Consider the following 10,250-nt stretch of genomic DNA (forward strand, 5'->3'; position numbering starts at 1 on the left):
GATGTGCCTGCTCCCTGACTTAGGTCCAAAGCTCATCCACCCTTCTCATCCCAAAAAAGGGACCTTAGCTGGTGTGCTGTATTTTATCTCCTCTCTTTGGGAATGTTAGCAGCTTCAAGGGAACCCCCAAAACTCATTGCTCAAGCCATGAACTCTCTGAACATTTTTTCTTACAGTCCTCCATGTAACTTTTTGCTATGCCTGCCTCTACCCCTTCTCCTTCTTCAAAGTTTATTCAAGTATGTTATCTCCCCGATGCTTTTTTCTTCCAACATTTACCAGCTTGATGCATTTTTTTCCACTTGCCTATTAGTTCACTGCATGCTGCACATGTATACATAGAAGGAAGTCCTGCTTCCCTTTCCTGCAAATCCACTGCCAGAGGAAAAGAGGCACATCATTACACAGGTGGGCAAATGTGTTTGGCTAAGGGAACGCATAAGTGCTTCAATTTGCCCAGGATGGAGAAGTCCAGGCAAATTTGAAATCTCACCAGCTGACAGACAAAACTGAGATTTTTTTAAAATATTTTTTTAATTCACATTCAAGTTGAAGTAATTCAGCAATATCTAATATGGTATCTGTGGTCACAATTGGTTATGTAGACTTATAGAAAAAAAAAGGCAAGAGGGAGAAGATTTATGCTAAAGTGTAACAGCTTAAACAAAAATGATGGAATTTCAATTGTTAAATACTAATTTTTTATTGGGTCATATAAAGCTTTACTATTTTGGGATCTGCTAAACAAATTTCTTTCACTCAACCCTTGTGTAACACAGGTAAAGTAACTGAAAATACCAAAAGCAGTGTTTTAAGATCAAAACCAAGAAGTTCAGAACAAATGAAATATAGATGGCTTTATTGGATTTAATTACATAGAAAACTGAATACCTAGAACATGAAGTACCATAAAAAGATAAACATATTTATTAGGACAATGTTTTATGAACTTCAGATAAGCATATTGTTAATATAAAAAACTGAGTCTAGACAGAGAAATACTATTCCACTTGAAGAGCTACTATTTTGCAATTGCTTCAGTACATTTTTTAATGATAGCACAAAAGCACATTTTAAAATCTCTTGTTCTGCTTCCTGAATGCAGAAGAATTTACTGTCCCACTTGTGTGAGCTGCAGCCTTGTCTGGCACAGCTATGTGTGTACTGGAGAATAAAAAGGGGTGGAAGGAAGGCAGAGATAATCATAAGTTCAAGAGGCAACTCTTTTTGACAATGTAAATGTAAAATAATTAATATGCCCATATTTCATTAGTAGTATTTTAATGCCATTTACTTTTCCATCTATGGAAAAAATGTTCCTTAAGTTACAGTTTTGAACTAACCATTCTGAAAATAAATTAATATTCTAGTATATCTGGCTATAATCTCAGTATGTTCTATTTAACAAAAAAAAGTTCAATTTTCATAAAGATCCCATCTGATAAAAACTAAGTCTCCTGAATAAGTGTAGTGAACTCAACAAGATCATGGCAAAACCAGTGTCATTTAATTATCTGACTTGGAAGTCTAATTAAAGTATATTTAACTGCATCTTGTAGCACACTAAAAAAATATCATGTTTATTACGACTGGTGTTAAAGGAAACTTGTACAGGACTGAAGCTTGGTCTTTTATTACTGAAAACACAAATCCAGTTAAGACTTCAGACAAGCTCTCATTAACATGTTTTATTTCAATTTTATTCAGAGCTGAAACAAGAGCTTCATTTACAGCTGAGGAAAGCAAAGATGAAACTTTGTTCTTTCTTTTGTGCTCAGCCATACAATTTATTTTTCTCCTGGCAATGGATTTTAAATCTCTTTCCTTTTTTTTTTTTAATGGGAACTGTTTTAGTAAGCACTGACATTAGAGCTGACAATGCTTTGTGTGGTTTTCTTTCCTTTTGCCTGGATTCTGTGTCTGTGTGTGCAGGCATGCATTCATTAACGTAATTCCTCAACATTCAACAAGAGTGCATCATAAACCAGAGCAAAAAAGCCTCATAAATATTTAGATCCTCCACCTACCTTCCAAAACTAAAGTGAAAAAGAGTATTTAGTGTGGACTTGCTTTGAGTTAATCTGCATATGAACTGAAAGGGGGTACAAAAGGATGAAAAGGTGGTGGAAACGAGCATACAAACCCCATAGTCTCCAGGGGGCCATTCATCTTGTTCTTGTCAATACAATCTCAGTCTCACTGCTTGGCTGTGCTCTGCGCATGACCCAGACTGCCTTTGCAAAGGATGTGCCAGCTTTAGCCTCCTTTGCTTCCAGCGGGTAATTTTGCCAGAGGAGAAGAAAAATACTTCACATTTAGGAAGCTGGAGAAATTTCTCTACCTGCTTGTAGCCCACACACTGACATACAAACTTAAATCATTTACATAAAAGGACAAGTAGGTTATATGAAAAGCAATTTTAGGTAATTTGACAATTAACAAGAGGTAATGACACCATGATGTAGCTTAAAGCATGCTTAAAACCCATACAACTTGGACCAATATATTTACATATAAAACTCCACTATTTGTAACAAACAACACTGTCAAAAATTACAGATGAAAAACCAGACCACCAATAAAATTCAGGACTTAATGAACTCTCACAATTGAACACTCACAAAATAGTTTAGGATTCTGTAAATTGTTTTTATATATTTTAATTTTTAAAAATGAGGGAATGTATAATACGTTATTTTTTATGATCTGAGATAAATTTTTGAGTGATTACATCATACTACCTATGTACAAGGACTTCTGATCTACAACTGCTGATTGTAGGCATTCTTTTCAGCAAAAAGGGCATAAAGACCACTAAAGTCTATTATAAGACAGAATTAATGATTTCATAAAAAACAAAATTATTGATCACAAACAGCCAAAATAGTATTTTTTTTGTTGGTTTGTGGTTTTTTTTGGTGGGGTTTTTTTGTGAGGACAAACTTATAATGAAATAGGTGTACTTTACTGAATTATTCAAACTCCACATCAGTCAGATGAAGTGAATTACAGCAAAGTTATATAAATACTACATGTAAAGTGGTCATTTCAGTCACATAATCACTTATCTTACTACACTGCTAATCTTCTATTATGGACTTGTGAGAACAGAAAAGTCCAAGCACACTGTTTTCAAATTAATCTCTATTTCAGTTTCCTCTTTAAATTAACTCAGCCGAAGTGGGGTTTTTTGGTTTGGTGGTTTTTGGTTTTTGTTACCAGTTGGTTTTTGTTTTGTCCTCAAAACGTTGTCAGTGACCACACCAATGTGACATCAGCTACAAGCAGGAGCATGCAAGCTGCTCTGAGTGCCCAGCTCATCACCTGGTGCCACTCTGACATGCAGGACTCCACCTACACAGACAAATTCCTAATGAAGCACCAGGATGTATCTGTAGCCAGAGGGATAATTGATTTTGCTATGAACCTGTAAGACAGGTGCATACAAGCTTCAAAATGGGACAAAAGATCAATTATGCCTCTAGTAATGAAAATCAGATGGATAGCTATAAATAGAGTACCTGGAAGGAAAACCAAGGTAGGGATGTATATTTTAATTGACTTGCTAAAGGGAAGACAACCTTCTGGCCTGAAAATTGGCCATCTAATTGGCTAGGTCATGACTTCTGAAAACCAAGTAGAAAAATTCTAGAGATGGGGAAGTGCTTTAGGTCAAGCAGTGCCTTCCTTCCACCTCCAGCAAAGAAATGGTTTGCCAGCCTCCCAAATAACAGGAACTTTACAGACCTTTCTGCAGTGGGAAAAAGGAAGGCTGTCTAAGTTGGATTACTCAATACCTGTTTTCATGTTGACTTTCTTTAATCAAAACATTACAACAAAAATTAACAGTACCTTTTTTTCCTGTATAGTTCCTACCACAACCTGTTGTTTTCTGAGCATGCTGTTATGAAAATTGAACAGCAGAGTATACTCTCTGGGAAACTGATTTTTGCATTTCTCTGCTCTACTGACAGGGTAACAGTTTTTAGTCCTATCAGGATTTGAGATGTGTAGGGTATGCACATGCTAAAACCAGAGACAGTTGTTCTACCTGTTCTGTCAAAAAAAAAAAAATCCCTGCAATCAAAGTGTAACCACCTTTCTTTAACAATATGACAAGTTCCTAAATACCTAAAAGGTGAAGAACTGTCCATAAAACTTTCATATCCTCATTTTAAAACAAATACAACACCAGAAGAGATAATGTTAACATTTCAGGGATCACCCTTATGAATTGTACAATAGCTTCCATAATAAAAAGGTGCCTATTAGAGAAGGATCCTTAAAAGCTTCTACAAATTATAACAAACAAATTTAAAATATTGCAAACTTCTAATGTTCTAAATAAACAGGAATATCTAGACACACATGAATGGATCTGTACAGAAGTAGTTTTAATCTATAAGAAATGCATTTTATTTCCCTTCCCTATATTTCAGTCATAATCTGAGACCAAGCACAAAACATTCCACATCAAGAACAGTAAAAAAAAAATTAGGTATTTGAGAATGGGCAGCAGTATAAAGTGGGATTTCCTGACACTGCAAATTTAGCTGCAGTGACTTTTGCATGTATTTTGCCTCTACACCACAGAGAACTTTTCAGCTTATTCCCCTGTGCCTCTACTCTGTGGTCTGGCCAACACAATGGCAAGGTGAATGTAAAATATTAACACACTTCTGAAAGTCAAAGCTAGGGAACGACTGCATTACCTTCAACAGTCATTTTGTTCTTGTCAGAATTCTGAACCCAAGTTATTGTTCAAACTATGCCAAGAGCAGAAGTGGTTAACAGAAAATGTTTCTGTACGTTTACAGTGAGATGCAGCTGATGGCTCAACAGTTTGCAATGCCCACTCCAGACATCCAAAAGGAGCAGAACACATCTGTACAAGAGCAGGCAAATGCCATGAAAAACTATGAGACTAAAGTGAACTTCTGGAGATTCAAGTGGGATACCACAAGGCAAGTGAATCCTATCCTTTCTTGTGCTTATGAACTTGTAACAGTGACTTACCAGGATCAAGCAATGAATTTGCTCTAAACAATAATCAGATTTAGCATTGGCTATATAGGACGATACCATCTTGTATAAAGTGACTGCAGCTCAAATCAAGCCAGACCTCCTAGATAAGCAAACAACCCAGCAATGTCCACCTTTTGGCTCTGAGCCCAAGAGTCATGTTTTACTGATTGTTATGATTTGGCCTTTGAGCTCTGGTGACAGTCAAACAGGGACTTACAATGCACCAGCCTACAAATTCCAACAAAGACAGCATGAGATCTGGGATGCTTCCTGTTTCTGTAAGGAAATTCTGAATTTATCTGAGTGCTTAAGCAATAATTCTCTGCACTTTTATAATGTCTTTCATCCAAGCAACTTGAAGTATTTGCCTACAAAGTGTTTCATAGCTTCTGAAGAGTAGGAAACAGTGAAATGGGTTCCAGGGCATATGAAAATTCAAATATATGTGGCTACTATATTCCAGGAAAAATCTCCCACACTCAACAGAAAGACTGTGGGTAGGAGGAACAAATGAGAGACAATGACTCATCCACAATCAAAACAGAGTTTAGGCTTCCTAAAGTGAAAAAGGACCATTAGAAAATATCAAGAAATTGAACACTGTAGTTTCCTTTTGGAGAAAAGGCACAAATAGCAATCGACAGATTAAAAAAGAGCCTCTGAGAATACCATAGCATGGAAGCACAATGGTCTTTGTGTGGGCAATCAACAACCACTGTAGCACTGCTCTGTCCTTTGCTTTGTAGTAAGCCACATGAACACTGTTGAGCAACTCTGTCTCATCTCCAGAAGCCTTCAACACTTGTACCACTTAGTCCCTTTCTCTTCTCACAGCTTTGTAGCTCCACATATTTATCTTCACCATTAAAACAAGGACTTACATTTAATAAAGACTTGGAAAATATAAAGTATTTTCAGCAGGTAGAAAAAGAAGACTTCTAGTAAAAAAGAAAAAAAACAAACTCTGGCCTTTTCAGACTGATTAATTACATTTTCTTAGAAGGCCAAGCAATACAAATGTTTCTTGCTCATTAACACAGTTTTAAAAAAGGCTGAAGTTTTCTTATAATTTGTTTAGATGTTTTCTGTCCAGTTAAATATATGCTCCTGTTGTAAGAAGTGCTGCTCTGTAAGTACTGAACATTAAGAACCATATGTAACACATCACTAGCAATCCCACAGTGTTAAGTCAATATACATATGCATTCACATTTCACACATTAAAAAGAAAAGTTAAATTAATGCTTCAGTTGCATTTTAAATTCTGTTTTAGTCATATTTGAGAAGAATGGCTTATTTAAATCTATTTACAAAGTTAAGACTGAAAACATTCATATTTCACAGTAACCAGTACACTCTGATATTTTACCAAAACACGGTGCACCTGAAAAACAAAACTTACCTGCTTCTTTAGCTGTCAGCTCTTTGCCACTGTGGTGGGCAACATAAATCTGCAAATTTCCCAGATATGAACTATTTATTTTTATTTTTTTAATCCTACTGTTTAGGTGGAAACACTTCTCACTATGGTGAAAAGTAAAAATACTGGTTATGTATCTTACACATAAGTATGTCTTTCAACACTGTATTTTTAGCTGTAGGTAGCAAATTTTAAAAAGCTGCTGAGGGCACTACTGTAGCTGAGGTGACTGCATCAATTAAAATGCACAATGTTATCCTGGACAGTTTTAAACTTAGGCAGGTAGTTCAAAATGAAGAAGGTAGAAAACCCCAAATATGTCTGAAATAATGGTCTCAATATTTCGAATTTCCAGATATAATACTGTAACTTTTTAAACTTGAATGTGCATTAGCTGGACTTCCATGGCAGGTATTATATTTAGCAATGGTCAGTTCAGTGCCCCATAGATCTGTGCAGCATTTATTTACAGTAATACACACTCACTGCTACTCCCACTTTGCAATGTGGGGCATGGGCTGGCTACCAAAAGGGACAGGCCAGAAGCCACTTGAAATTCCCCCCTACATCAGCACAGAGCTACACAGCTAAGGTAATAACTTTGTGACAGAAATGGTAAAGTGGCATGTCCTAGCACACTAACTGAAGCCATGGGGCTAAGAAGACTGGGAAAACACTGCATGGTGTGCTTCAAGAAATCAGTTGGCTTCTTTTATTGATCTAGGAGGAGCATCAATTACTGATAATCCACCTGTAAAATGCACTAAAACAATGCAAGTGTTTATAAACGATAAGGTGTAGGAATGTTATGAGTTTAGAGGCAAAACATACCTTCAAAATACAAGATTCAAATATGTTCTGTAAATAGTGTTGCCCCCCTGCCTTTTAAGTGCTGCTATGAAGACGATAAAGTGGATAAATTTTATAGTTACAATGCAGTACCTCAATTTAGTTTTCTCTCTGTAACTGGTAGCATTTTTTTCTTTTCTATGCCTTGTCAGATTGCTTTTTGTTTCCTCCTTCTAACCATTTTCTGCCTTTCTCAACAATGCTGTAATAAAACACATGCCTGAGACCTCATTTTCATCTCCTACTGGACAGTAAGAAATGAAACCCATCTAAACTTTGTTTTTAAGGCACAGAGATTTCTCAATAGCACAGCCAGAAGCACCACCCTCTCCAGACACACCTTTTCTTCTTACTAGAAGGCTATCTTTTCTAGAAAAATGTCTGCCTAGCACTTAAAAAACTGTATGAACAGCCATTGGAAACCCATGGAATTTATCTACTCAAAAGTGCAATCTCATGGGCAGTAATTCTATGATAATCTTCAACTTTACTATGATATTCTTCAACTTTTTTTTGTTACTGCTGCAACAAAACTGCAGCTGTAATACACTCTACTATGCATTGATTTACATCTTTTCTGTGCTTAACTCTCTGGCAGGTAGATAAGGTGAAGCCCAATAAAGAGGTCCTCCTGCCCTCCCTCACTACTGAGAGTTACACAAAATGCTTAGTATTTTATACGAATTTAAGAATAAGTAGAATTTAGTCCCCTCCATCCTATCCACGTAACAGTGTCCTGTAATAGTGACTTAAGGTATATGAAACACACACTTTATTAAGAAAGCTGACAGGTACAAGATTTAGGTCAAAAGTGGAAAAAAACTTTTGTTTCACTTAGCTTTGTCTTTTCTCCCCAGATTAATGACTGCATAATTAATACACAACCACAGGAACCACGAGAATGTAGCTGTTACTACTCTTGTGTAAGTGGATGAATCACAAAGGTATCTCTTCTGGCTCCTCTATTCCAGACTGAGGAAGAGCCAGTTCTACCAGGAGTTGATATTGTGGCTTACTACACCCTTCTTCACAGTTGTTGTACAGCTCGAAGTAGCTTTCAAAGTGTACGAGATACAAATCTGAGTCCTTCCAGACTAAGGTGTGCTTAAAGCCTTCATCTTTCAGCTCTTCAACAATCACATATCAACCCTACTGAACAATTACAGGCATTATCTATTCCAGGATTACACAGAATACTTGGACATGTCCCTTTTGAACACTACCTCATCTGCTTACTTCTTTGAATGACACACTACTATAGCTTCTGCTTGAAAAGTTACCTGTCAGTTTGCTTTAATGTCAAGAGAAATATGTTTTTGTTGTCAAACACAGCACAGAATTTTCACATAATTGGTCCTTGAAATTTTAGTTTGGCTCTAGACCTTACTCTGTTAAGGCATTCATCACTTTGCAGAGATAAATGTATTTCAGATGTTCATCTGTTTTTGGGCATGTTTGATTACAGTACTATGCTCTCCGTACACCATGAATGATTCTATACTGGATCACACACACACAATATATTTTTTTCAAGTGACTGTAATGGGTGAGTGAAGAATTGCTTCTTTCCCTAAAGAAGAGTAGTACAGCATATTAATGCCTTCCTGTTACAGACAGCATCACAGAAGGCTGATGACATCCAACAGCCTATGCTTATGATTTGGCCAACAGAGACACTGGAAGTAATGGCCAACACTTTTGAAAGAGCATGCTTCCCAGTAGTCATTAGCCTTTGCCTCTATTTCCAAAGGTGTTATCAGCTATGAACATTATAGCAGTAATTGAATTTGCTTTTTATGATCATTGCAGGCCTTTACTGCAATACACAGAGGCTGCTGCTGGAATTATCGTAATTCTTCTAACTTTGAGATTAGATTAATGCAATAAAACTTCACCTTAAAAGAGAAACTTGGAGAGTACTACAGGTTACATGATACAAGAAGGGCTACCTCGATGAAAACACAGCTGAAAATAGGCATTTCTGCTTGTGTCTAGATAGAAGTTGAGACATTGGGTAGTTACCAAAAGAACCTTGCAAGACCACAAGACCTGGTTATCTTGAACAGACTAAGCAACCTCTACCTCCCTGCCCCCTCCCCTTCCCCAATATCAACACCACACAACCTCTCCCCCATATCCACAGAACCTGTTTACCCAGGCCTGTACCATGTCCTCCCCCCAGCCTTCCGTCCCCATGAGAAAGCTGTAAAATTAAGAGAGTGCAAAAGGATTTCTATTGTTTTAATAGATCAGGCTGTGGTCATGCCAGTCTTGATGGGAGCTATGCCTTCTCACAGCTTTTTAACCTGAATTAATCTAACCTTATTCTCTCAGGAATTCTTAGAACACCCTTTTATACAATGTGGGAGTGTGGGAATGTAAAGGGACAGAGCAGAACCTAAGGTATGCTGAGAGGGGCTTTCAGGTAGCATTTTTGGTTTTTGCTGTATACTTGCTAAAGTAAGATACCATGTTCATTTGCCTATCTGAAACCAATGATGAGCTTTTTGCATTTTATTAAAACATTCCACTTTTCCAATGGCTTTTTTCTAAAGACTTAAATTCAGAGTTTTGAAGTATCTATGGAAAAAATCAAGGATGAGAACTTTTCCTGTAATTTATGCCTAATTAAATGGGCAGCTTCATCACATAGCTTTGCATCAATTTCTGTACTGCTCTGACTGAGAAAATAATTCAGCTTAACAACTGAACAAACTAGAGCTTGAATTTTGCATTGCACTGGCATGAGTGATTCCACAAGTGTTGGTGTGCACCATCTCAGTTTTCACAAAGTAAGCACAAAATACCTTAGGACAAACTATATTGTTCCCATTAGTATATTACTGGTGTTTTTGCACAACAACTTGTGCTGGTATTTCTTACCTTGTATTGTCTGCTTACATTTGAGCATTGCAAATTCTTTATGTGCAGGAAGAAATAATGAAGTGGTGTGGGA

General features: G+C 36.8%; 1 long non-coding RNA gene across 1 annotated transcript; it reads right to left on the reverse strand.

The window, feature by feature from the left end:
• Nucleotides 1–842: 842 nt before the first annotated feature.
• Nucleotides 843–9,402, reverse strand: LOC139591651 (uncharacterized). Its single transcript, XR_011679711.1, has 2 exons — nucleotides 7,829–9,402; nucleotides 843–7,779 (listed from the first exon to the last, which is right to left on the reverse strand). It is a non-coding gene; the product is annotated as an uncharacterized lncRNA (long non-coding RNA).
• Nucleotides 9,403–10,250: the final 848 nt, after the last annotated feature.

Source organism: Agelaius tricolor, unplaced genomic scaffold (assembly GCF_023055355.1).
Source record: "Agelaius tricolor isolate 1412-34295 unplaced genomic scaffold, bAgeTri1.0.p SCAF_1, whole genome shotgun sequence".
NCBI lineage: Eukaryota > Metazoa > Chordata > Aves > Passeriformes > Icteridae > Agelaius > Agelaius tricolor.